General features: G+C 38.5%; 1 protein-coding gene across 1 annotated transcript in view; it reads left to right on the top strand.

Annotated features, from left to right (window-relative positions):
* Positions 1-26,618, top strand: part of LOC102244392 (cadherin-8) — a 110,222-nt gene that overhangs the window by 30,788 nt on the left and 52,816 nt on the right. The window contains exon 2 of the mRNA XM_005860128.2: positions 25,250-25,371. The gene's annotated coding sequence lies outside the window, so the exon portion shown is untranslated. The remainder of the gene's footprint in view (positions 1-25,249; positions 25,372-26,618) is intronic.

A 26,618-nucleotide genomic window follows, 5' to 3' on the forward strand; every position in this document is an offset into this window, starting at 1 on the left:
AAAAAAAAATCAATGAAAAAATATCCTTGAGTGAGGATTAACAACAACAATAAATGTATACAGGTCCATTGTTGGAGTACTAGGTCAGGGAAGATGTGAATTTCAGATCCTGTTTCAGATTTTAAAACAATAGAGTGCCTTCTCTTCTTATTATAGTTAAAGACTAAAAGGCAAAAACAGTAGAACTCAATTGCATTCATCTGAGCGCATTTTAAAACAATTATACACCTGTAACTGTGCGATGCCCAAACATCTGGAAGCAAAAAATGAAAAATTGAACTGACATTTTACTCCCACACAGCCAAGCAACAGCTGCACAGGGGAGGCTAGAGGAGTATCTCACCTAATTTTGATGAATTAGAGAAAGAAGCCAGGGTTGTCCACTTATTAAATCTTGGGATCATGGATCTAATGACCCTAATCTGATCTGAGGCTTAGGTGGCAACCTGAGGTGTGTCAGCCTACAGCGTTTGAAGATCATCCCTTTTTTGGTTTTTCACTTCTCAAATGTGTTTATTCTCCCCCCCCCTCAGGAAAAGCAATGTTTTATTTATCATATCCATTTGAAATTTAGACTTCTGATGTAAGCACTTGATTTAAACAACAAAGACTTCCTTAAAAATTACATTACTACTACGTTCTTATATCTGCCTTATCCACAAAGGTTGGGTCCTAGTTGTACTGGCAATTTTATTTAAAGAATCCAATAGAAGAACAGTGATGATCTCTTAATTCATCCAGCTTACAGCTCTCTACACATATTTCATTAATTCTTACAGCATTGCTCTGAGGTCTGTAAAGGGCAAGTATTATTGGACCCATTTTTCAAATAGAGAAAGCAAGATAAAATGCGATAGAAAATCATTTTCCTAGGATGAGGCCTCTCCATTTTTGTGGTTACCCTGTTGCTTTAAAAACATTACAAATAATAGCTGATTGATTCACATGGAAATTATTTGTTACACTTTTACCAGGATAAGGTGTCTGGATGGATGGATAGATAGATAGATAGATAGATAGATAGATAGATAGATAGATAAATAGATCTGTACCTATATTTATGTTCTGAGGTGAAGAGGGAAGGGAATTGTTTCTATGTATTAAAATGAGCATTGAAGAACTAAGAATTACTTTACATTAGTTAATCTCTTTGTCTCTGTCATGCCACTGGTTTTATTCACCCTAAATGTGTCAGTTTCCCCTACTCCACCCCCCTCCCCATACTTCATGAAACAACAGACTATGAAGATAGAGAAACTCTGGTGTACTTTGGTGTTGAGACAAATAACATTCATCTGACATATCTGTGGTCATGTATAATGGTTCTTATGCTGCATGAGGAACTGGTTATGAATGGTAGTAATTACTTTTACTTTCCCAAAGATAAACATTTGGAACCATTTGTGGGAGAGACACAGGGAAAGGGATGATGTTGGGTAGCACTCTGTGATTTGAGTCTAAAACCCATTTCTTTCTCAACCGACTCCCCCTGACCGCCTCACAATGCCTTTTCTCACTTCTGTCATCAAAGAAGGAGTTTAGGACAAATAGCTTTTTGCTTGAATTCTGTCTGGGCCTCATATTTATTATGTGACTTTGAAAAAGTCGCTGCATGTTTCTGAGGTTCTATTTCCTTCCTCGCGACATGTGAATGATAATATCAGTATCATACGAATGTTGTGTGACTAAAATAGAGAAACCACCTTTTTAGCGCTTAGTGCCATGCCTGGCACATTGCAAGGGATGATTAATTTTACTAGGTGGAGTCATTCATTTGATTGTTACATATTGCTGACCCTAAATTATTCATCTTTGGGTCTCCAGGGGCTAGCAGACACTAGAACATGATGCTCAATAACATTAGTGGCTATTATTAAGTGTTATTAATGAAGGTCTCCCTTGCTCCATTAGCCATTTATTTTGCTGTTGGAGAGAGAGCCTTATTTATGTATTTTTTATTTCACTTTGGAGGCTTCTAGAAACTACCCAGAATCCTGATGTATTTTCTAAAGGCTTTAAAGCATTTTCCAGCCATACCTCCCTACTTATCCAACAAAAGGATTATAAAAATTTAAAAAAAACACAACTAACCATCCCCCTGAAATCCCTGAACTACCTATTCAATGTGAATTTTATTATTTTCTTGAAGTTAAACTCCAGGCATAAGTCTGGAGTACCGATTCTGCGTTGTTCATTAGTTCCCAGATGACACTGACATTGCTGTCCAGTGGACTAACTTTGAGTAGCAAGGCTCTGCTCAGAATATAGTTCATGGTTATCATAAAACACACCTGTAGGCTGGGGTGTCCCAAAGCTCAGCATGCCCTGCACCCACCAGGAGAGCTGACTGAAGCGCAGATTCCTGGGCCCCACCCTCCGAGTTTCTGATTCATTGGGTGTGACTTGCAGCCCAAGCATTTGCATATTTAACAAGTTTCCTAGTGATACTCAGACTGAGACCATCAATTGCAAAGGATTGATTGACCTAGACCAGCTCCTCCCCTAGCCGAAAACTCTTGTTAACCATTTTGAAAAAAAAACATATTTGGTTTTTCAATATTAGGTAGATGATGATCAGCAGGAAGTTGGGTTTGTAAAATTCAATTTTTATTCTAAATAATTATATATAGTAGCTCCCCCTTATCCAGTGGGGATAAGTTCCAAGACTCCCCAGTGGATGCCTAAAGCCGTGGATAGTACCGAACCCTATAAATACTATGATTTCCCTATACATACATAACCTATGATAAAGTTTAATTTATAAATTAGGCACAGGAAGAGATGAACAATAACAACTAATAATAAAATAGAACAATTAACAATTCACTGTAATGAATGTTATGTGAATGCCTATGGTGCCCATGCTAAGTAGAATAAGGGTTATTGAACATAAGCAATATGGCTGACATGACAGTCGAGCTGATAACCACGGAGATGCTTGGTCATCATCATCACTTGCACCTGTGGCTTGCCTCCCTTTTGCTGGCAGCCCAGGACTTGGCTGTTGGCCCAGACTTATGTGTTCAGATGATAAAGTTCAAACACAAGTTGGAGGTGGTTGTGCTAACTCTGATCTCGAGAGGGGGAGGGAAGGGGATAGGGACAGGGACAGGGATAGGGATAGGGACAGGGACAGGGACACGGAGAGACATCCACTTGTTGTTCCACTCATTTGTGAATTCATTGGTTGATTCTAGTATGTGCCCTGACTGTGACATACCGGTTTATCCATCCATCCACCCATCTATCCATCCAGTCCTTTACCCACCTCTTAATTCTATTTTCATTCAGCTAGTAACTTAATAAACATTTATTGAATAACCATTAGATACAAAACACGGGGTCAAGTTTGGGGTGAGATGTGAGGGACAATAGAAAGGAATTTATCTTTGAGAGCCCAGAAATTTTTCTGGGAAAGAGAAGGGATTGTATGTTTGGCCAGAACACCTTTTGAGACTGTTACACTGAGGCCCAGAAATGCGGGGAATCCTGCCTTATTTCTTAAAAGTAGTGTTTGTAGTTTCATCATCTCAAATGTAGTCATACTGATTTAATTTTCAGTAAATGAATATTAAGGGAATAAGAGGTAGTATATAATGATATCCAGTGTGACACCTGGTAGATGATGGAGACATGACAGCTAATGCTATTGCTGTTTCCAACATTATTTACCATTATCACATCTCCTACCCCAACTCAAATAAGTCAGCACCTTGCAAACCCTTCCTGACATTGAACATGCTCGTCCTTTTGCTCATGTTTGGCTCCACTAGCTGGGTTTGAGTCATGAAGGCTGGTATTTATTTACTGATCATAATTTAAAGATTCAAAATAGATTTAATGGACTTAGAAGAGTAAATGCACAGAGTAGGAATGCAATTGTGCTTTGTATAATTACTTACGGACATTTCTCATTCTCCCCATTAGACAATAAACTTCCCAAGTCTAGGTAAAAAAAAAATAGATTTAGATTGTGCAATATGAACTAATTTCTTAATCATCGTTTTATAATGTGCATGAACATATCCTCTAAAGGCCTCTTGATAAATAAAACAGTTTAAATGATGAATTGTTCCTTTAGAATACTTCTCTTCAAGATCTCAATTACCAATAATAATGCGTGGCTATAATTTTAAACTTGTGGAAAATGTTTTAGGACAGAAAAGTGTAAAATGTTTCCACCCCCAAGCTATGTAGAGATGGATGTCTTGTATCTACACGGTTTTATCAAAACCCTTTTTGCTTATCACTAGGTCCCCCTGGACCATTCCTTATGACATTATTGTTTTCTGCCTTGAATAGCCTGTCATGTCTCTGCCTTTTCAAATACTAGTTTTCCTTAAAGGTTCAAACCAAATGTTACTCCATTTGGAAGCAATATATGTTGCTGAGATTATATGGGAATTCAGAGAAGGCAGTGGTGATCTAATTTATAATTAGAGTTAGTTGTTTACGTGCCACCTGTTCCCTCCCGGACTGATGTCACCAAGGGCAGAGACTACACCTTATACTTCTCTCCCATCCTCATATCTGATAGCATACAAAGGACCACATTATAAATGATAGACATAGATTCACTGAGTGAGTAAATGATCTTACTGGGTACTTTTTGTATATCTTACAGTGCTTGTAAACACCTGCTTATAATACGCTCAATACTCTTCATAAAGAGATAAAATACATCAGTCCATATGGAAAAAGAAGCCAGCTGGTGTTTCTCAGTGGTTGAGCATCGACCTATGAACTTGAAGGTCATGGTTCAATTCCTAGTCAGGACACATGCCTGAGTTGCAGGTTCAATCCCTAGTAGGAGGCGTGCAGGAGGCAGCGGATCAATGATTCTCTGTCATCATTGATGTTTCTCTCTCTCTCTCTCTCTCTCTCTCTCTCTCTCTCTCTCTCTCCTTCCCTCCCTCCCTCTCCCTTCTCTCTGAAATCAATAAAAAATATATTTTTAAAAAAATATATGAGAAAATAAAAGGGCACAGAATTCTTGCAAAACTTCTGAGGTGGGGCTAGATCAGAAGAGAGGTTTCCTAAGGAAATAAAACATCCTCCATCCAGGAACAGCAGTTGGTTGCATACTTTAAAGTTAATAACCCAAGCCTAATTCTTTGTTAAAACCTAAAGTAGTTTTGTCTTACATTATCGCAATTTGGTAATCAAGAAAAAGATGTTGCTTAATTCTCTTCGCAGTCTGTCACTGTTATGTGCAAGTCTATTGCTACCCCCAAGAAAATAATTTTCTTTGCTAACCATCCCGAAATCTGTGATTGACTATTCCAGACGTTAGTCAGTTTCTCCCTTTAGAATCTTTGCAGTAGCTGTTCCCTGGGCCTGGAATACATACCCTCTTGCTATAGTCAAGATGGGCTCCATCTTTGAGTCTTTGCCCTACCCTAGCCCCCGCCAGTATTAGATTTCCCTTACTCTGCCTTTTTTGTTTGTTTGTTAACATTTAATCCTTTCTGACATATCATATAATTTGCTCATTGTTATGTATATTGGTCATGAATTCTTCCCCACGGGTAGAATGTCTTATGCTGTAAACTGATATCATCCCCACAGCTACAAGAGTATTTGGTAATAAATATTCAATAACACTGAATGCCTATTTACAATTCAATAAGTATTTACTGAATGAAGGAATGATTGATTGAGTAAATGAATGGAGAAAGAACACATAAACCAGGACTAGACTATGAATAGTTACCGTTTGGCTGAAAGAACATTGGCTAATACCTAATGCCATTGTGTAATTAACCGGTAGTATAAGAACATGCTTAGTTTTCATAGACATCTTCAAATATTTGAGCTGGAAAGTTCAGCACAACTCAATGTAATATAATTACCTTTCTGTTTTCATAAAGTGGAGTTTGAAGCACAGGCAGAGCACATATAGTTCCTGCTACATGCAAACTATTAAAAAAAACACATACACATTATTAATCTTATCCTAACCCTGCATTCCAGTCCAGAGGTTTTGTCACTTTACTGGTTTTGTACAGCTACCACATAAACCAACTCTTTGCTTTTCTTATTCACTATGTTAATGAATTCTGCCCATATGGACCTTTTAGTCAAGATGGCTCAAAAGGTGATTGGACAATCTTTATCTTAGACATATGAGTATATGTCTCCTTTATGCTAATGTGTTTTTTAATCTCTCAGACGGCATTTGTTTGTTTTGTTGTTTGTTTTTTTGGAAAGTGAGAGAGTATTTATGGCAAATTATTTTTACCCTAGATTTGCTTCTTGGGGGTAATCCTTTCTGCTAGCAGATGGCTTTGTAACTCCACACCTATGGTGTCTGTATCAACTTAAAACTTAAGGCAAATATTCTAAAACCGCAAGGGATTTGGCTGTTCTTTGGAACGAGTCATACATGAATTTCAAGCCTGTGTTGCATCAGTATTTTTTTTTAATTTTTTTACTCCAGGGAAGTGAGATAGTTTCTTTATGCCTTTGTTTTGCCATCTGTATAATGTATACTCAGACTAACTGAATAATAAACCAGCATGCATCATTATTAGCTTCCTTTCTCTCTTCCCTTCCTTTGCCTTCCTTTTCCCGTTAGCGTGAAACTATACTCATTGTTATTCATATGATGAAATGATTTGTTTAATTGCCTTAATACATTAGGCAATTAATTCTTTTTAGTGTTGAGCAAATTCCAACAATTTCCTGAGAAGAAATTATAATGAAGGTTTATGTGGAAGAAATTAAAAATTAGAGAATCTTTTTATTCTCACAGTTATGAAAAATCACCAGGATAGGCAATATTTGAAGTTACAAAATTCTGAATTGCTCTCGTGCATTTAATTGGAAATAAATATGAATATTGGGATGAGGAACTACACAGTGAAACTCATTTGCGGAGTTTTTTGTTATTGGTGTTTTTGGGGTTTTTTGTTTGTTTTTGGTTTGGGGGTTTCCAGTAGAGAATGCTGAGAGCCACATCATCACCAAAGATTAAGACTTCAGTGGGCAGCCCTGACCGGTCTGGCTCAGTGGATAGAGCGTTGGCCTGCGGACTGAAGGGTCCCAGGTTCGATTCCGGTCAAGGGCATGTACCTTGGTTGCGGGCACATCCCCAGTAGGAGGTGTGCAGGAGGCAGCTGGTTGATATTTCTCTCTCATCGATGTTTCTAACTCTCTATTCTTCTCCCTTCCTCTCTGTAAAAAATCAATAAAATATATTTTTAAAAAAAAGACTTCAGTGGGCAGAAATCCTGAAAGATATAGAATAAATCAGAGCCAACCTGATTGCAGGGGAAACAGTAATTTGTCCTGCTGTGAATGCATGACCTGTAATTTCAATGCAGGAACCAGAGGAGGAAGAAAATGATTATAACAACTCCTAATTGAGTTTCACTGAGTCACTTCAAGCTATAACTTAGCCCATTTATATTTGGTAGGTAAGCCCCTGACGGTTTTGCTGAGTGGTCAGAGTCGAGGCCCTCGAACCAAAGAGGTCATGAGTTCGATTCCTGGTCAAGGGCACCTACCTCTGTTGTGGTCTCCCTAGCCCAGTGATGGCGAACTTATGACATGCGTGTCAGAGGTGACACGCGAACTCATTTTTTTTGGTTGATTTTTCTTTGTTAAATGGCATTTAAATATATAAAATAAATATCAAAAATATAAGTCTTTGTTTTACTATGGTTGCAAATATCAAAAAATTTCTATATGTGACACGGCACCAGAGTTAAGTTAGGGTTTTTCAAAATGCTGATACACCGAGCTCAAAAGTTTCGCCATCACTGCTCGCCCTAGTAAATATCCAGGTGGAATTTACATCCTATTAATGATAACTGGGATTTGCTAAACTATAAAACCTACTCACCAGTTGGCTTGAAATCTAAATTTCTACAATGCTAGGACAGGCTCGCTCTTCCTGGAATCAAAGCTTCACGGAGAATGTATAAAAATACAGCCAGCATTAATGCTGCCGTCCCAATCCTCACAAGATCCCTGGTGTAGACAGAGAAAGAGTCTTAAATGAAGAAGGGATTTTCTCACTATGGTTCTTACCATATGGAGCCTGCTCAAGGCTGTGCTGTTGTGGTTATTGTTGTTTTTCCCTAATCAATGTTTCTGGGCCCAAAAACCAGACCCATTGAGTCTAACTGTACCACACATTCTGCTAGTCCCAAGAATTCAAGAAAAAACTGCCTCCGTTTTCATTGCAGCTATTTTAAATGACATGAATTTATGATTCCACCCTCTCCCCGTAGGGTAGGGTCCAGCTTGAATAGCTGGGATTCCAGAAACTCACGTGTTCCCTTCCTAAGAGGGAATTCCAAAGAAAGCGACACGTGCCCCCACCAAGGGACTGTGCTCTCCTCGTGGCATCCGTTTACAGGAGTGCAGGACGCGTTTGACCCTTGACCTTCTGAGCCGTGACTCAGATCATCCCTGGTGGCCAACAGGCCTCTGCTGAGCGTGGAGACAGTTTCCAGCAAACACCAAGAAAAAGGCGTCAGTCTCATATGACCTTACTGAGGTGAATGCTCAGACTGTTACGTAGAGAAAGGAGGGGATTGGTTGTAGAGAAAGAAGGTCCACACACCGGCAACTTGGTTCTGCAGTCCTGTGTCTGCCATTCGTACACCTGAGGGAGGGAAAAGAAGTCGGGTGGTGCGGTGATACCTCCCTAGGAGGGCTACACCCTCCCCACATTTCTCTCTCACTTTTTCTGGTTTCATTTGTGTCCTCAGTTTCATCTGTACCTGGGAGTCCCCACCCCTAACCCCATGTTGAATGTTGTTGTTGTTGGGTTGGTTTCGCTATTTGGTATCTCCTGTTCTAGAAGAGGGTCTGGCACCCAGGAGGTGTAAGGTCAGTATTTGTTGATTGAATGGAAGTTGGAACAGTGACTTTGAAAATGACAATGACTGTATGTGAAATGTTTATGGGAGAGAATAATCATGTTACTTTATCCATAGTGTTACATAAAAATGAGCCTGGTCAGCCCTAACTGGTTTGGCTCAGTGGATAGAGCGATGGCCTATGGACTGAGGGGTCCTAGGTTCGAATCCGGCCAAGGGCATGTACCTTGGTTGTGGGCACATCCCCTGTGGGGGGTGTGCAGGAGGCAGCTGATTGATGTTCCTCTCTCATTGATGTTTCTGACTCTCTATCCCTCTCCCTTCCGCTCTCTGAAAAATCAATAAACTATATTTTTTAAAAAATGAGCCTTGCCAATATGGCTCGGTGGTTGAGCGTCAATCTATGAATCAGGAAGTCACGGTTCGATTCCAGGCTTAATCCCCAGTGGGGGGACGGGGGGGTGCAGGAGGCAGTCGATCAATGATTGTCTCTCATCATTGATGTTTCTACATCTCTTCTCCTCTCCCTTTCTCTCTGAAATCAATCAAAATATACTTAAAAAATAAAAATACATAAAAATGAAAACATGGTGCCATGAAACACATGAAAGTAAGTGTTTGGTAAACAGCGAATATTTTTTAAGCTGCTGCTGCTGATGGTGATGATGATGACGATATTCTGATGTGGTAAGCATGGATTACTCATGGAGTAAGGTTTGGGGTTGCAAGGAGGATTTCACTGTCCATTGGATTGTACTGAGAGAGACTTATATAAAGAATCCTCAGAGCTTAGACCCCAATCATGCAGTTTTCTCCATCACCCAGTGGAGCACAGGAAACATCAACTGAAGTGGTTCCTTCTCCACGGATGGATTCCAGTACCTCGATGGGGGAAACCCACATGAAAATGATTCATGTTTTAAGGGGGATGTGCTGATATGTGGAGATAAATTAGATTACATCGTACTTTGTTCAAAGCTGTGCCCCCAGAAGGCCAGGCCATGTCAGGAAGGAGAGCGCAATCAGGTGGATTATGGGCAAAAGCAAAAAGGCAGATGCCGGCCGTGGAACTTAGCCTTCCGCTTGCAGCGCGTTTCGCTCATCTTTTCCTTTTGTTCTGATGTGTTAAGGGAAAAAACCACTTTTCACTTTTGTCTTTGACATGTTTGTGTGTGTTTTTAATTAAGGTATTTCTGGTAGCACACAGAGCTTTTGGCCATCCCCATACATTCAAACAGAAAGCCTCCGGCACTGCTGCTTTTTCTCCACTAGTTGCAGTTGTTTTTCCAGCATCACTGAGGGTCCCAGTGTCGGCCTGTGTTCTCTCACTATCTCATAAGGTTCTAAAATAAGCTTGACATCAGCTTCTCTTTCTTCTGCATTGCGAATTTGCCTGATAGATTTACTAGGTCCAGGAAGAATTTATTAACCTTTCTTTAATAGGGTAGATATTGAAAAAGCGAGCTTAGTACAGCTAGCAACTAATTTTTACCTATAACCAGAGAGAAAGATAGAGAGAGAAGTTTAGCCATCCCAAATTGGACAGTGTCATTATGGACAAGTGTTCTGCTTGTCCCTGCAAACACAATTATTAAAAAAATACATAGTGCTTCCTGTTACTTATAGATTTGCATATTTTACCCAATGTATCTCATATATCTCCTTTGTTTTAGTCAAGGAATATGTAATATTCTGTGTCTACTTATGTTCCTAATACACATTGATAGATGGTTTTGTGGATACAAATGCGGTTGGCAGAAGTAGCAATGTATAGATATAACCATGTATAGCTATGTTCACATTCTCACGTAGTCAAGCCATTTAATATTTACTTCTGGGAATAAATCAACATCATCCCTTTCCTTGTCATGTCCTTGACCCTGAGGTGACGGGTTGTACTGCAATCACTCCAGCCACCTCTGCTAATCATTTATCTTGAATTATGGATTTGTTTTTTTAACTCAATATCTTGGTCCACTGTCACAATACATGCAGAATTTATTGTGGCCAAAGCACAGACGGAGAAAAAGCAGTCTCCGGCAATCTGTCTGGCTTAGTAGTCAGAGCATTAACTAAAGATAACACCAGCTTAATTATTCATACCATACATGAATTCTTCTGGGCACTGCCTCACGCAGGATTAGGGTCATTTTATAGTAATAGTTGTGTCCATGGTCCATCAAATACATGGTGATTTATGGTTTAATTTTCTCGGGGAAATAATGAGCATATTACACCCCAGTGTGATGGGGGAATAATTAAATATTTTTCTTATGTCTGTGATGGTAGTTTCTATCTTGCTAACTCTCCTGCTGGGAATAACTATAAAACTAGGGGGGTGGGGGGGCATGGGGGCGGGGAACAATGTTTGAAGGCTTCCAGTACTTAAGCCAAGACACCATAGGAAGGAAGCAAATTGTGGTGACTCCTAAATGTAGCATGTTTATTCCCTTCAGGGCTTTAACTGATGGAATTCACAGGCCATAGAAACCAAGCTGAGATCGATAATCTGGAGTGGGTGATGGCCTCATGGGAAAGTAGAGACACCATTGTACTTCAGGGCTCCCAAGGTGTCCAGAAATTGAGAGGCCACGGCTACAGGGAGGAGGTCATTGAAGGGAAGGTATCAGAGCATTCTGGTACCTTTTCCCCATGATGCACTTAACGGATTCTTAAAATGTGTAGGAGTAAGAGGATTTGAAAGCAATCAGACAGCATGTGCTAAGAGGCTAAAAAGTGAAACAAATTGGACAGGCAGGATGGGCTCTAGAAGTCAAGGAAAACCAGAAATTAAATCCGCCCTTTTATAATCTGAAATTCAGTCTTTTTTTTTTTTTTAAATATATTTTATTGATTTTTTACAGAGAGGAAGGGAGAGAGATAGAGTTAGAAACATCGATGAGAGAGAAACATCAATCAGCTGCCTCCTGCACACCTCCCACTGGGGATGTGCCTGCAACCAAGGAATATGCCCTTGACCGGAATCGAACCTGGGACCTTTCAGTCCGCAGGCTGACGCTCTATCCACTGAGCCAAACCGGTCAGGCTGAAATTCAGTCTTGACGTCATCAAAGATCCATCTATGCATATCCTCCTGTGAGGAGATGATCCAACCCTGTGTGAAGGGAGACAATATCTTTTCCTTCCTCATATCCAAAATTAAAGACCAGATACTGGAAGGGTATAACAAACCGGCACAAGCAATCAATGTGTTGTAAAGGTTCTTGCCTGGCACGTAAAATGTTTGAAACATTACTCAAGGCATATTCTAATAAGTCAAGGACACATATATGCATATGACCTTTAAGGCTCCCACTAAAATGCTATTAATTTAAGACTATATAACTAATAGGCTAAGGAAGGACAAAGAGTCATTAAAACATATTAATCCCAAAAAGATAGAAAGGAGGGAACATAAGCAATAACTGATAAAGACATTTGATAGATACCATAAGAAATTAAAACCCGCCCTGACTGGTTTGGCTCAGTGGATAGAGCATCAGCCTGCAGACTCAAGGGTCCCAGGTTCGATTCCAGTCAAGGGCATGTACCTTGGTTGCGTGCACATCCCCAGTACTGGGTGAGCAGGAGGCAGCTGATCGATGTTTCTCTCTCATCGATGTTTCTAACTCTCTATCCCTCTCCCTTCCTCTCTGTAAAAAATCAATAAAATATTTAAAAAAAAAAGAAATTAAAACCCATGTTTAGTATAAACATTCATACTAAATGTAATTAAACTACATGCTTCAATGAATAGATATTAATTGTCAGACTAGGAAAAAAATACCAATTTTCAAATCATGTTTCTTATCAGAGATAAACCTTAAATATAAGAACACATGAGGACGGAACGCATTGAAAAAGATGTATGAAATTCAAACCAAGTGAGAGTAGTTCAGCTATAGAGGAAGGAGAAAAAATATTACCGAAAGGAAAAAGAAAAATTTCCTAATGATAAATGATTAAATTCAGCAGGGAGATAATATAAAAATCCTAAATGTTCATGTACCTAAGACAGTGATGGCGAACCTGTGACACGCGTGTCAGAGGTGACACGCGAACTCATTTTTTTGGTTGATTTTTCTTTGTGAAATGGCATTTAAATATATAAAATAAATATCAAAAATATAAGTCTTTGTTTTACTATGGTTGCAAATATCAAAAAATTTCTATATGTGACACGGCACCAGAATTAAGTTAGGGTTTTTCAAAATGCTGACATGCTGAGCTCAAAAGGTTCGCCATCACTGACCTAAGATATTGTTTGCCAAGTATATAAGCAATTGACTGAAGCAAACGAAAAAAATAGACATATTAATGCTTGTAGATAAAGATTTTAAAATATAAGCCTCTGCTAATCAAACAAGTTGACAAAAATGGTAAGAATAGAAAGTTTGAATATTATGATTAGTAAAGTTATATAACTGAAATGTAAAATACACTGCACTCAAAAATTAGAGAAAACTTGACCAGGCTGGCATGGCTCAGTGGTTAAGCATGGGCCTATGAACCTGGAGGTCACGGTTCGATTCCTGATCAGGGCACTTGCCCGGGTTGTGGGCTCGATCCCAGTGGGGGGAATGCAGGAGGCAGCTGATCAATTATTCTCTCTCATCATAGGTATTTCTATCTCTCCCTTCCTCTCTGAAATCAAGAAAAATATTTTAAAATAATTTTTTAAAATTAGAGAAAAATCATATCAAACACACTTAAAACATTTACCCAAAATGGTCAAAATGGAAGCATAAAATGAGTCTCAACATGTGCAGAGTACGTTTTCTTAATGCAATGGAATTAAACTAGAAATAAATAATGAAAAAGTGACATTATCCCAAATAGTGGAAATTTAGCCATAAACTTACTTCTAAATGATCCATGAAATACAGACGAAAATCACCAAGGGAATGAGCACATTTTTAAAATGAATGATAAAATAATGACACCATACCACTTATAGACTACAGCTCACAGTGCCTGGAGGGAAATTAGCCTTAAGTGTCTACACTAGAAAAAATGCTAAAAAAAAAAATCAACAATCTAAGCATCCACTTCAAAAAGACTAGAAGTGAACAGAAAATTAAGAACTAGTAGAGCACTGAAGATAAATTTAGGATAGACTATAATGAAATTGAAGACATGTTCAGTAGTGACATTCAACAAAGCCAAAAGCTATTTCTTTGCAAAGATGAATAAAGTTAATAAAATCGTGCAAGAAAAAAAAATAGAGAAGGTACACATTACCAATATCAGCAATGAGGAAGGAAACATCATTACAGACTATAGACATTAAAAATATGGTAATTGAATATTACTAATATATTGATCCAATAAGATATGAAAATACATGTGAAATAGGCTGAGTTGAAAAATGCAGTCTTTTCAAACTGCCATAAATAAGAAAAACAAAAATATGTCTATCACTTTCTGTATTGAATAAATTAAATCCGTGATTACTAACTCTTCATGCATAAATTGTCATGCCCCAGTGTATCTGACACACAGTTTATCAGAGAAGTAAAGGAGGCAGCATTTCCACCTCATGTCAGGATGCCGGCATGATTTTACTGCTCAAACCTGACAAGAATATTACAAGAAAGAAGAATTAACAGCCTGCTTCATGTTATCCTAGGTAGCAAATTAGCAATTCAAAGCCACTAATATAAAAATATAATATTGCACCCAGGGAATACAAAGACAGATTATAACACTTGAAAACCTATTAGTATAAATTAAAATATTAAGAGAAAAAAAACATAAGATCAAGCTCCACAGATGCACAAACTGTGAGATACTCATCTCTTGTTCATAAAAAAGGTGAGGGGGGCTCTTTGCACGCTAGAAATCGAAGAGAACTTAATCTGATAAAGGGCAACTATAGAAAATCATAGGAAATATGAGACCTAATGGGAAAATATTGAAAGCTTTCTCACTGAGATTGGAAGTGAGATAAGGTTGTCTCCTATTGCTATTTGTATGCAATTATACTGACGGTTTTGTGCCAGTACAATCAGATACAAGTAAGAAATGAAAATATAAATATTGGGAAGGGAGAAATAAAGTTCTCACTATTCACAGACCACATGATTGAGTACCCAGACATGAAAACAAAACCTATTGATTAATAATAAGTAAAGTTTGCATGCCTGGTAGAATTATTATTAAAGAACCCGATATTTATTTTTTAGCACTTCTCAGAAAATAAAACAAAAATACTACTTAAAATACTAAAGTGACTTCAGTTAAGTAGTAACGACATCTAATGAAAGATATGCAAGGCTTTTAACCAGAAAATTACAAAACATTAGTGAAATTAACTAAGTTCTAAATAAATAAATAAGTAAGTATATCTAAAGTTCCCTATTTGGGGATTCAAATATAAAACATGACAGTTCTCTTTAAATTTATCTATAGATTCTTTGCAATATCAATCAAAAGTCCGACAGCTGTGTGTGTATGTGCACACACACAAAGTTCAGCTAATAACACTAAAATGTACGTACAACTTTAAAGGGAAAATAATGAAAAAAAAGTCAAAAGAAAACCATAATTGTTGATCTCATCATACTCATAATTGCAATATAGAGCATTTATCTCATATATAGAGAGTTATTAAGAGAGCATTATATAACAATAAAGATAGAAATATGGAATAATGGAACAGAAAATTCCAGAAACAGACCTGTTCAAAAATTCAACTGATTTATGGCAAAGATACCATAGATGAACTTTCAATTGTATTGACTGGATTGTGAATTGGATATCTTCAGTAGGTAAAATTGAACTTTGACCTCTCAGACAATATTAGTAATCTTCATATAGATCAGAGATGTAAATTTCAAAAGTAATTATGTCTCCTAAAAGGTAATAGAATTTTCAAATTTTGTGTCAAACCACAGAGAGGAAGAGGTATTGTGATGCCCACATCTAGCAAAGGACTCAGCTTCTTAACATAGACTATGCACACCAATTAGGAAAACATGGACAACCCAACTTAAAACATGGCAAAAACTTGCCTGGCTGGTGTGCTCAGTGGTTGAGCATGGATCTATGAACCAGGAGGTCAAGGTTCAATTCCAGGTCAGGGCACATGCCCGGGTTGCGGGCTCAGTTCCCAGCAGGAGGCAGCCAAGCAATGATTCTCATCATTGATGTTTCTATTTTTCCCTCTCACTTTCTCTCTGAAATCAATTTTTAAAAAATCATCAGTTATCTGAATATAAGTCCCACCTATAGGCTACTTCACATAAAAAACACACACACACAAAAAAAAACACATTGCAAAAACTTGAACAGGTACGTCACCAAAGAAGATATTCAAGTGGCCAGTAAGCATAATAGGTCTTTCACATTTAATCATCAGGTTATTGCAAATTCAGATCTATCTGAAATACAATGACATACATCTGCAATGGGTGAAATTAAAAATGAATAATAACCTGCTTTAACAAATATTGTTAGAGATGTGCAACAACTGCTGTATTTATACATTGCTGGGCAAAGTGTAAATTGGTACATCCATATTAAAAATATATTTGGAAGCATACACTGAAGCTGATTGGTTGTATAGCTTACAATCAATATTTTACTTGACTCCTAAGTATATAACATATCTAAGTTCATATATTTGTGCACCAAGAGAACTACACTAAGTATTTATAATAGCACTTTTCAGAATAACATGAACTGAAACAACCCAAGTATCTGCCAGTATGAGGATAAATCAATAAATTGTATATATATATATATATATAACATTTATTATAGCATATATACAATACAGTTATTTTTCAAACAATAGAAAATAATGAACTGTACAGCTGCACACAAATATATGAATGAATTTACAAATACTATAAATTGTGGTATATATACAATACAGTTACTGTGGTATATGTACAATACAAATTATTTTCCAAACAATGGAAAAGAATGAACTACAGCTACATGCAAACATATGAATGAATTTACAAATACAATATTGAGCTAAAGAAGCCAGATACGAAAGTGTGTACACTCTATTAATTCAATTTTTATAATGTTCCGTGCAAGACAAACTAATATATTGTTAAGAAACAGGATCGAGTTAGCTTGACAGACATAATGACTGAGAAGAGGTACATGGGAGGGTTTTGGGATGCTGGTGATGCCAGATATCTTGATCTGGGGAGTGGTTACATGGGGATAATAATCTTATAAAAATACACAGGAATACACCCTAAAGATTTATCCAGTTTATTGTTTGCTTGGCCCACTTCCCCTGCAGAACTTGATCTCATGCAAAAAACTTTAAGGCAGTTACCCCAAGAATTTTTTTTAAGTATGATTATATTTCTAAATATAAATATATTAATAGAAAATTCCATGTAAATAGAATCATTAAACCTTTCTTTTGATGTTGTTTATTATTGTACTAGAGGCCTAGTGCCCAAAAATTCATGCACGGGGGCAGGGGAGGTAGTCCCTCAGCCTAGCCTGCACCCTCTTGTGCCCAGCCTGCACACTCGGGGGATGTCTGACTGACAGCTTAGGCCCTCTCCCCATGGGGAGCAGAGGTAGGAGAGGCTCCGGCCACTGCTTGCCAGTCTTCAGCCCAGCTTGTGGCTGAGCGGCGCTCCCCCTGTGGGAGTGCACTGACCACCAGGGAGCAGCTCCGGCCCTGCCCCATCACCCTGCCGCCACCCCCTCCCTCTGCCTGCTGGCACCTGCCTTGGCTGGGCTGGCATCGCTGGCTCGCCAGCCCTGTCCCTGCCAACCAGTTGCTCTACTGTTTGGTCAATTTGCATATTAGGCTTTTATTATATAGGATTGCATTGTTTAGGAAGTAATCTGTATTTAAATTAGGGGGGGGTTAAGATTAAGTTTTACAAGTGCTATGCTAAAGAAAGCCTGTGGAGAATAAACACGTTTTGTTTTTATTTATTTATTTATTTATTTATTTATTTATTTTACATTTTGGTCAGACTACCTGGGATTCCTATTTCTTTACCACTTTCAGACTTTGAGTAGATATGGGCAGGCTGACTAGATTCCATATAATTTGATTTTTTTAGGCTCATTAGATATTTAGAAAATGATAATATTTTACTATCTATTATGATATGTCTCATATTAATTGATTTCAGTCCTTCCATACTCTGAAATAATATTCCCGTTTGAGAAAAAAGTCTTCATAGTAAGTGAATACACTTCAAAGAGATAGCGTATAATAGATCATGCAGTATGTGCTGGGTTGTTTACAATATTAATTTTCTTCTCTAATAAAGGGCATGTGTGTTTGTGTGTACATGTATGAATCGAGGACACAATTGTTATTGTAAGTTGATATTGAGTGAGCATTTAAACTGAATATTAAATAACTCTGTACATAATTCCTCTGCAAGTATTAGTCTCCATAATTAAGATTCTGTTTTATAAGGGGTTTAAGTGGAATTGCATTAGAAAAATAATCTCCAGAAATTTAGTTCCAGTATTTTTGAATCGATCCTGTTTGAAATAATTAAGGGGAAAATAAAACCTAAGGATTTAGTAATAGAAACATAATGCAAATTGTTGGCAGAATGAGAGATTCTGCAAAGAAGACTTAGATCGCCAGTGGGGGCATCAGGGATAATAAATTCATTATAGAATTTTATTTCCTTATCTCTTATAGTATGGAGAAAGGAGATGTACAAGAAAATAATAAACATGAACTTAGGGCTGTGAAAGGAGGGAATTGATATTTTTGAGTTACAAATTCAGCAGAAGCAATACAGTTTAATGATGAGGCATACCTTTCACAAAGCAAATGAAAACCCCAATGCATATACACATGCAACAGCAACAAAACAAACAAAAAAGAATAGAGCCCGGCCTGTGTGGCTCAGTGGTTGAGCATCAACCTATGAACCAGGAGGTCACAGTTCAATTCCCGGTCAGGGCACATGCCTGACGGGCATAATGACTGAGAAGACATGAGAGGCTTTTGGGATGCTGGTCATGCTAGATATCTTGCAGGCTTGATCCCCAGGAGGGGGCATGCAGGAGGCAGCCAATCAATGATTCTCTCTCATCATTGATGTTTCTATCTCTCTTTCCCTCTCCCTTCCTCTCTGAAATCAATAAAAATATATATTTAAAAGAAAAAGAATAGAGACAACAGAGAAAAAAAGTGACAAGCATAAGTAAACAATTAAAAGTAGACTAAATAACATATTAATAAAAAATATAACATTTCCACTCTCATCAAGTACTGCCTTTTCATTTATAAGCTGTCTTTATATGTGTATATGCAGTTATGTGTTGCCTTTATTTAGAAGGTAACTGTTACAGTTTTATAGTTAATAAAATATATAGTATCTAAGAGGTTCAGAAAGTCAGTTCTCACCTCAATGGCTTCTAAAGCGTTTCCCCAGAGGATCAAAATGTTAGGCCATGAAGGTGGTTTCCTGGCCCTGAACTCCCGTGAGCTGGAGAGAAGATACTGAGGGCTCCCTGTAGACACGCAGGGAAAGGGTGGGGTGACCCCACTGTTCCCAGGTTCACTTAAATGAATGTAATAAACAAGAGACCCACACATGTCCTCCCCATTTAGAAAGCACTTGGAAGTCGGGTGGCCAGAGAGCATGCTTTCTCGCTGTCAGTAGGGAAAATGACAGGGACTGTGAGGACCTAACCAAAGTCACCGTTTAAGAGTCCTTTTCTCCAGGGAGTTCAAGGAATTTGCAAATATGTGCAAGCCCACCATTTTCGCAGTGAGAGGAAGCGCTGTTCTCCCTTTTGTGAGAGAGCTACTCCTTGGTGAATAGAAAAGCTAAGACACATAAGCTTTGTTCGTGTGCTACCAATCCCACCATCTGATTATGGTTCTAATTTTATTCACAACCACTGTGTAAATATGGCAGCTTTTAAGGAGTAAAATAGTGTGACGTTCTTTAAAGCCTGGCTTGCTGGAATTTTCACAATCCTGTCATGAAAACGATTAAAATTCTGGTGGTCAGTGGTTCTTTCTATGCACACTAGAAGGCAGAGATTTCTGGGTATGTGTTTGAGGCACTCACGGGACTGTGTGTGAACCAGGGCATCAATACAGTTGCTACTAGAGTAAAAGGGTAAAGCATAAAAATATACTGTAAAGAGAAAAACCAGTCAAAATATTCTTGGTAGCCTGGTTTGGCTCAGTGATTAGAGCATTGGCCATGGACTGAAGGGTCCCAGGTTCGATTCTAGTCAAGGGCATGTACTCTCTTGCAGGCTTGATCCCCAGCCCTTCTCGGGGGCATGCGGGAGGCAACCAATTGATATGTCTTTCTCACATTGATGTCTCTCTCTTTGTCTCTCCCACTCCCTTCCACTCTCTCTAAAAATTAATGGAAAAAATATCCCTTAAGTAAGGATTAACACACACACACACACACACACACACACACACACACACACAACCCTGGTGGTATTCCTACCCTGCTGGTGTCCATTGGCTATTATATTCCAACTTGTTTGGATGCTAATATCCTATGAATTGGTAAATTATCGCTACTGATTTAGAAATTATCAAACCATTTATGGGCAAAATATACCCCAAAAGGTTTTAACTTTAGTCAGTAGAGAGCCTACACCCACTGCTGAAATGATTGTCCATGATGTTTCAAATTCCCACCCGTTTCATTTTAAATTTCCTAAGTTGCCAGCTTTCCGATCACATATTCAGTTCACGTCTTCCCACTTTATGAACTTCCACGGTGCCTCCATCCCCGGCGCAATTATAAATTCTCTTATTTTGCCTGGCCCTGTTGACTGGAATTTACTGCTCACGGCTTCCGCCCTTCTGCTTATGGAAGGCTCAAGGATTATTTATTGAGCCTCACTAGTATATCTAAATTTGCCAAATTTTTTTCCCCTCTCTCTTATAGTCTGAAATGGAGAGGCTGTTTACTTCAATCGATGCCTGTGAAAACAGCAGCTCATGGAAGCTAGTTAGAAGCAAATTCCCAAGTAACTTGGACTTGGCAGCGTTCCATTACCTTTGATTATCAAAGGGCAAAATTAATGGGCAGTTCATGAGGCTGTGTGACAGAGAGGTGACAGGGAGTCGCTGTGATTCAAATGGCAGAAGTCAAGGAGTTGTTTATCCTCGCTACCATTTCAGTCTCTCTCTCATCACATGTAAAAACTGTCTGACTCCTGTGGCCACTGAAATGGGCTTTTCCTTCCAGACCACTTAGTCGCATCTCTGGTGTTTAGAAAAGTAATCTTTAATGAATGCTAATCAAGTTTCTAATTATATTATCTTTATCTTTAATGTTTGTGTATCAGATGAAAGGCAAACATTTTGGGGCCAGTCACGAAGGACATGAATAATTTTTCTTAGAAGCTTAATTAATTAGTTGTATTGCTCTACAATGTCTTGAAAATTTGAACTGCCATCATTTCATTAATTTAGATAAAAGTGAACTTTCAGCATTTAATGATGACATGTTGGAAATTATGATAAGTTGCAAAATTTTTAATCATGCACAGTTATTTAATACAGACAATAATAACACATTTTGAGGATATTTGGGGGATGTGGGGTACTAGTTTCTTGTTTATTTTATTGTGTTATTCTTAACACTTTCAAGGAATTGCCATAGTAAATTTCTGGGACACTCGTGTACCTAGAAAAATATTTTTAAAAAGTAACTGTGCTTGGCATTCTGCTTTATTGATAATTTTTAAAACTGTAAATTTCAAGAATTTTTTTTACTGGCTCACCAATGATCATGTGATATAGTTTATACTCATTATAACAGAAGACTCTTCCTGATTGGCTTCAACTTTCTGCCCTGAAGTCACCACCAGCCAGGTCTCTGGATGCTCTCACCATTGGAGCTACTGATTATTTTATTAACAGCTTGGTCTCCGGGCTTCTGGGCCTTTCTACACGTGGCTGACTTCAATCTAAAAGACTTGTCTACCTTTCTTCACCCAGGATATGTCTACTCACTATGTAAAGCTAATTCAGAAGTCATCCCTTCTTTTAAATATTTCCCATGAATTTAGAAAATATTCTTCCACTGCTTTTTGTAAAGGAATAATATGTAGGGTACATGAGGGTACAACAAACCCTTATTTCCTGGAATACTGTAGATCCCTTAACTGTAGGAACTTTGTCTTAGTAACTGGGAATACAGAGGTAAATATTTACTGAACAAATAAAGAGAACAATGATAAAAGAATAAATGAATGAATGACAAAATTCTCAGAAGAGAATCTAAGCTTATATCTGATAATATTTTGAAACATGAATTCAAGCAAGGAAGTATAACTAAATTAATTTCTTATATCTTTGTTTGCTAGGACAAGAGCAGATTTGGGATAGTACCATTCTATTCAGTCCCAAATAGCTTTCAGGAAGGAGGAATGCAGGAGGTTGAATGGTCAAACTCAAAAATATATGTCCAGGTCCTAATCCTGGGAACCTGTGTCAATATGTTGGAAAAGGGTATTTGCAGATGTAATTCAATAAAGAATCTTAATATGAGATCATTCTAGATTACCCGGTTAGGGCCCAAATTCAGTACTAAGTGTTCTTGGAAGAGTAGATGACCCCAGAAGAAGAGGAGATAGCCTTGTGACAATCAAGGTAGAGACTGAGTTACGCAGCTCCAGCCAAGGAATGCCTTGGCTTCTCTTCCCTCCCTTTCTGATTCTCTCTGGCCACTTACTGGCTTACAATGAATCTACCAACTCTACCAATCTTCCCCCATTTGCCTTTCACAACAACCTCCATTATTTTTAGTGCATAGATGGACTTGAACTTCTCCACATTCCTTTGCAAATGAAGTTGGCTTATTTAAAATATATATTTTTATACTAGTGTATATATACTAGTATATATATATATATCTCCGGTGCATGAAAATACATGCACTGGAGGGGGGTCCCTTAGCCCGGCCTGCCCCCTCTCACAGTCCGGGAGCCCTCAGGGGTGGGAGGCAACCCGGCGATCAGGGGAAGGTGACGCCCCCATCACCCCTCTGCTGCTGCCACTGCCACTGCCGGCAGCACAAGCCTCAGCCGGCCCTGGTTACCTGAACTTCGAGTGGCCCTGGGTGGCTGCCAGCTCTGGGCTGGGGGGCTGAGGGGACTGGGCACCACCATCTTGTGGCTGTGGGCACCGCCATCTTTGAGGGCAGGGCAGTAAATTAGCATATTCCCTCCTTATTGGCTGTGCGTGCCACCATCTTTGAGACACGTGAGGGTCAATTAGCATATTCCCTCTTTATTAGATAGGATTATTGATTTCAGAGAGGAAGGGAGAGGGAGAGAGAGATAGAAACATCCATGATGAGAAAGAATCATTGATTGGCTGCCTCCTGCATGCCCCCTAATTGGGATCGAGCCTGCAAACCAGGCATGTGCCCTGACCTGGAATTGAATAGTGACCTCCTGGTCCATAGGTCAACGCTCAACCACTGAACCACACTGGCCTGGTTGAAGTTAGCTTCTTTATAAGAAATTCAGAGCCCTCTGCTTTATGCTTCTCTAGCCCATCCCCAGAACCTGAGCCAAGGATCTGGAGTGTCTCTCTAAGTAACTTCTGCTGTAGGAACTTAGAGTTCTGTGGAGGGGGAGATAGTAGCCTCAGTCTTCCTGGCTACTCTCTCAGCAAGAAATATCCCCCTTGACCATGTGCCCAATACGATCATAATACTTTTAATGTTTTCTCATATAATGTCATAATTCTGTAAATCACATGTTACGTTCTTGAGTTTCAATTTCTGCAGGGATAACATGAGGTCAAACAAACTGATCAGGATCATGTAGGGTGTAGGAGGCAAGGATGGACCTCCAAACATCATTTACTGCCAACACTATATTATTCCTTTTACTCTTCAGTAACTACTCTTCAGCTCATGGTCAGGCTAGAAAGAGATATAAACTTTAAGCATATAATCAGACCTTATTTCAAATCATTATGCCTTATTTATCTAATTTACTCAAGTAGATAAAGTATGAAATATAAGTTCCTTATCTTAAAGTCAGCTGCTATACTTTTAAATAAAACTTTTTCTTTCATCAAAAGTTGGAGGTGCATGCTTTCTTTGTGAATGAAGAATGAATTAATCCGTTAGATATAAGATAGTAAAAGAGAAAGGATGTATCAGGTGACCTATCTAAGGCCATTGGCTTGATTTGGGAGAAGTGAGATTATGTTCCATGACTCAGGTGGTTGGAATTCCAAAGGATAGTAGTCATCCATCCTTAAGTAATCACATCAGAATACTGGAGAGTAGCCATGCTAGTTAACCAGATTTAAATCAGGTAGCATTTCATTGCCAGTGGGGTTGACCAAGTATAAATTTGTAACATGGCTCTGATCATTTGGTCTGTGCTTTAGAAATACCATCATATTTAAGAAAAAACACAATGATGAGTGCTCGAAGGTTTTAGAGATCTGAATGTAATCAATTATCAAAAAGCAGATTTGATCTATCAAATGCAAGTTGATTTCTTTATATTCAGAAGTCAAACGCTTTCCCCCTCATGGCTTGCTTATAAATATTTAGTGCCACAGAAACACAAATAAATAATTGGCCATCCCCCGTGCATTCTGCATAATTTACAAGGCATCAAAAGACTCTACAGGCAGAGTCAATCTATTGTATTTACTACAAATAAAAAATTATCACGTGGCCCAAGTCAGCAATGTATTAATGGACCAGATTTCTGTGTGTGTGTGTGTGTGTGTGTGTGTGTGTAACTTTTTAAATTTAAGGGCTTGAGGATTAAGGATTATGTATTAAATTATTTGCTATTGGGATTGACCTGGAAAGATTAGGAGATTATTATCTGTGTACATTGATGAAAATCTTTATGAAAACGAAAATATTAAAATGACTTGGGCTTATTTTATCCAAAACCATCCCAAGGTCAAGTTTTAATAAAAAATAAAATTCATAAAAAATGTGATCCCCCATCTTTAAGATTATTTTTTACTCATCGTGACGGACCAATCAACAATTGATTTGATTCTGCCCTTATGCTGGGTTTTTGTTCATCTTTCATAGATAGCCTGTCAAATGAGGGATAGCACAACATTGGGTTGTATTCTACCCAAGATAAACAAAGAGATAAATCTTTGTTGCCTACAGGATTTTTTTTCTTTTGTCTAATGGACTTTATTAATAAAATAAAGCTTTCTTCACCAGGGAAACTTTTTAATGATTCAGAGCAAAGCTCCAGCAAATGGTGTTTGGAATAATAATTTACACTTTTTTTTAAGCAGTGAAGCCCTGGCTATTTTTTCCCATTGAGTGGTCAGACTTCATAACCACCATGTTGAAACCACCCCCACGAGGGGGAGTTGAAACAGACATCCATGCTTTCAAGAAGAACGTTGAGTTAGTTGCACGTTACAATGAAATACCCTCAATGCTGATGTTATCTTTTCCTTCCCATAGGGAACCACAGTCAGATATCACGAGTACCTGTTGCTATTAAAGTGCTGGATGTCAATGACAACGCCCCTGAATTCGCATCCGAATATGAGGCATTTTTATGTGAAAATGGAAAACCCGGCCAAGTAAATATCTCCATGTTGTTAATGCTGATATGTTTGTATACGACTGTCTCACATTTGACTAACCTGCGGTAGAGTGTGCATCTGCCTTATTTTCATTCCGCAAAGTCACAGGCAAGAAACTCCGGGTGGAAACAGAGAGGGGGAGTGTTTTTCTTTCTGAGATGTTGGTTCTCCCTACGTAGGACCAGATTGGCTCAGGAAGTGGAACAGCCTGCTGGGCTGTGACCACAGAGCCAAAGAATTAGCTTAAACCCGGGGTATGGATGAGAGCAGGGGAGGGGTTGGCGTGATGGGGGCAAAAGGGTAAACTTCAAATGACAGGAAGCAAGGGGAAAGCTCATGGGGAGGGAATGCTTGTCTCATGTCAGACATAGAAATAACACAGACTAGGGGGACCCAGGTCAACCAGTTGTCTGAGGGTGTAGGAAGTGAATTTTGAAATCTGTAAAAATGTAGTTAATTCATTTTAACATAAGATAAACAACAGGTCTTAGACATGTAACTATAGCATCTGATAATTGTGTATTGATGGAATTTTTTTTTACCTGTCTCATGTAGTATAAATAGGAACAATTAAGAAAGGGGGTGAGTTAGAGGGCGGAGAGGTAAGGAGGGGGAAGGGAGAAGGGAAGGAGGGGAGGTTAGGAGGGGGGGAGGGAGGGAGTAGGAAGGAAGGGAACTTGTGAGGGAGGGTTGGAAGAAGAGAGGTATAAGCAAGAACAAAACCAAACCTGCTATGCTCTGAATGTCAAAATGGAAATAGTGTATGTAAAGTTCTAAAAACCCCAAATGTAATAGATTTATCTGAACAAGGTGCCAAAGGACTGTATGTTTAAGAAATTTATCATTTTTCGACTTACTAATTTATTTCTGGATGGTGACATTTTAATTTAAATAAACAGCAGCTGACAGCATGACACTGGAGTTGTTAATCCAACTATTCTTGTGCCTCATGTGGGTGTTAGGAATTAAACTTACTATTTGCTGAGCAGTTCACCTGACAAGAGTCAGACTTTTTTTTTCCCACCAAAAGAAAGGATTAGCACTGTGGCTCCATACTTTTCGTTTATTACAAAAGATCAGTGTGTTACCGTCCTTTAAAAACAGTGGACATTTTCTCCTAGACTACTCTCATATATCTGAACTATTAGCATCGTTTACCAAAATAACACACACACACACACACCCTCACAAACACACACACTCACACACACACACACTCACACACACACACACACTCACTCACA

The sequence above is a fragment of the Myotis brandtii genome, unplaced genomic scaffold, assembly GCF_000412655.1.
Source record: "Myotis brandtii unplaced genomic scaffold, ASM41265v1 scaffold1314, whole genome shotgun sequence".
NCBI lineage: Eukaryota > Metazoa > Chordata > Mammalia > Chiroptera > Vespertilionidae > Myotis > Myotis brandtii.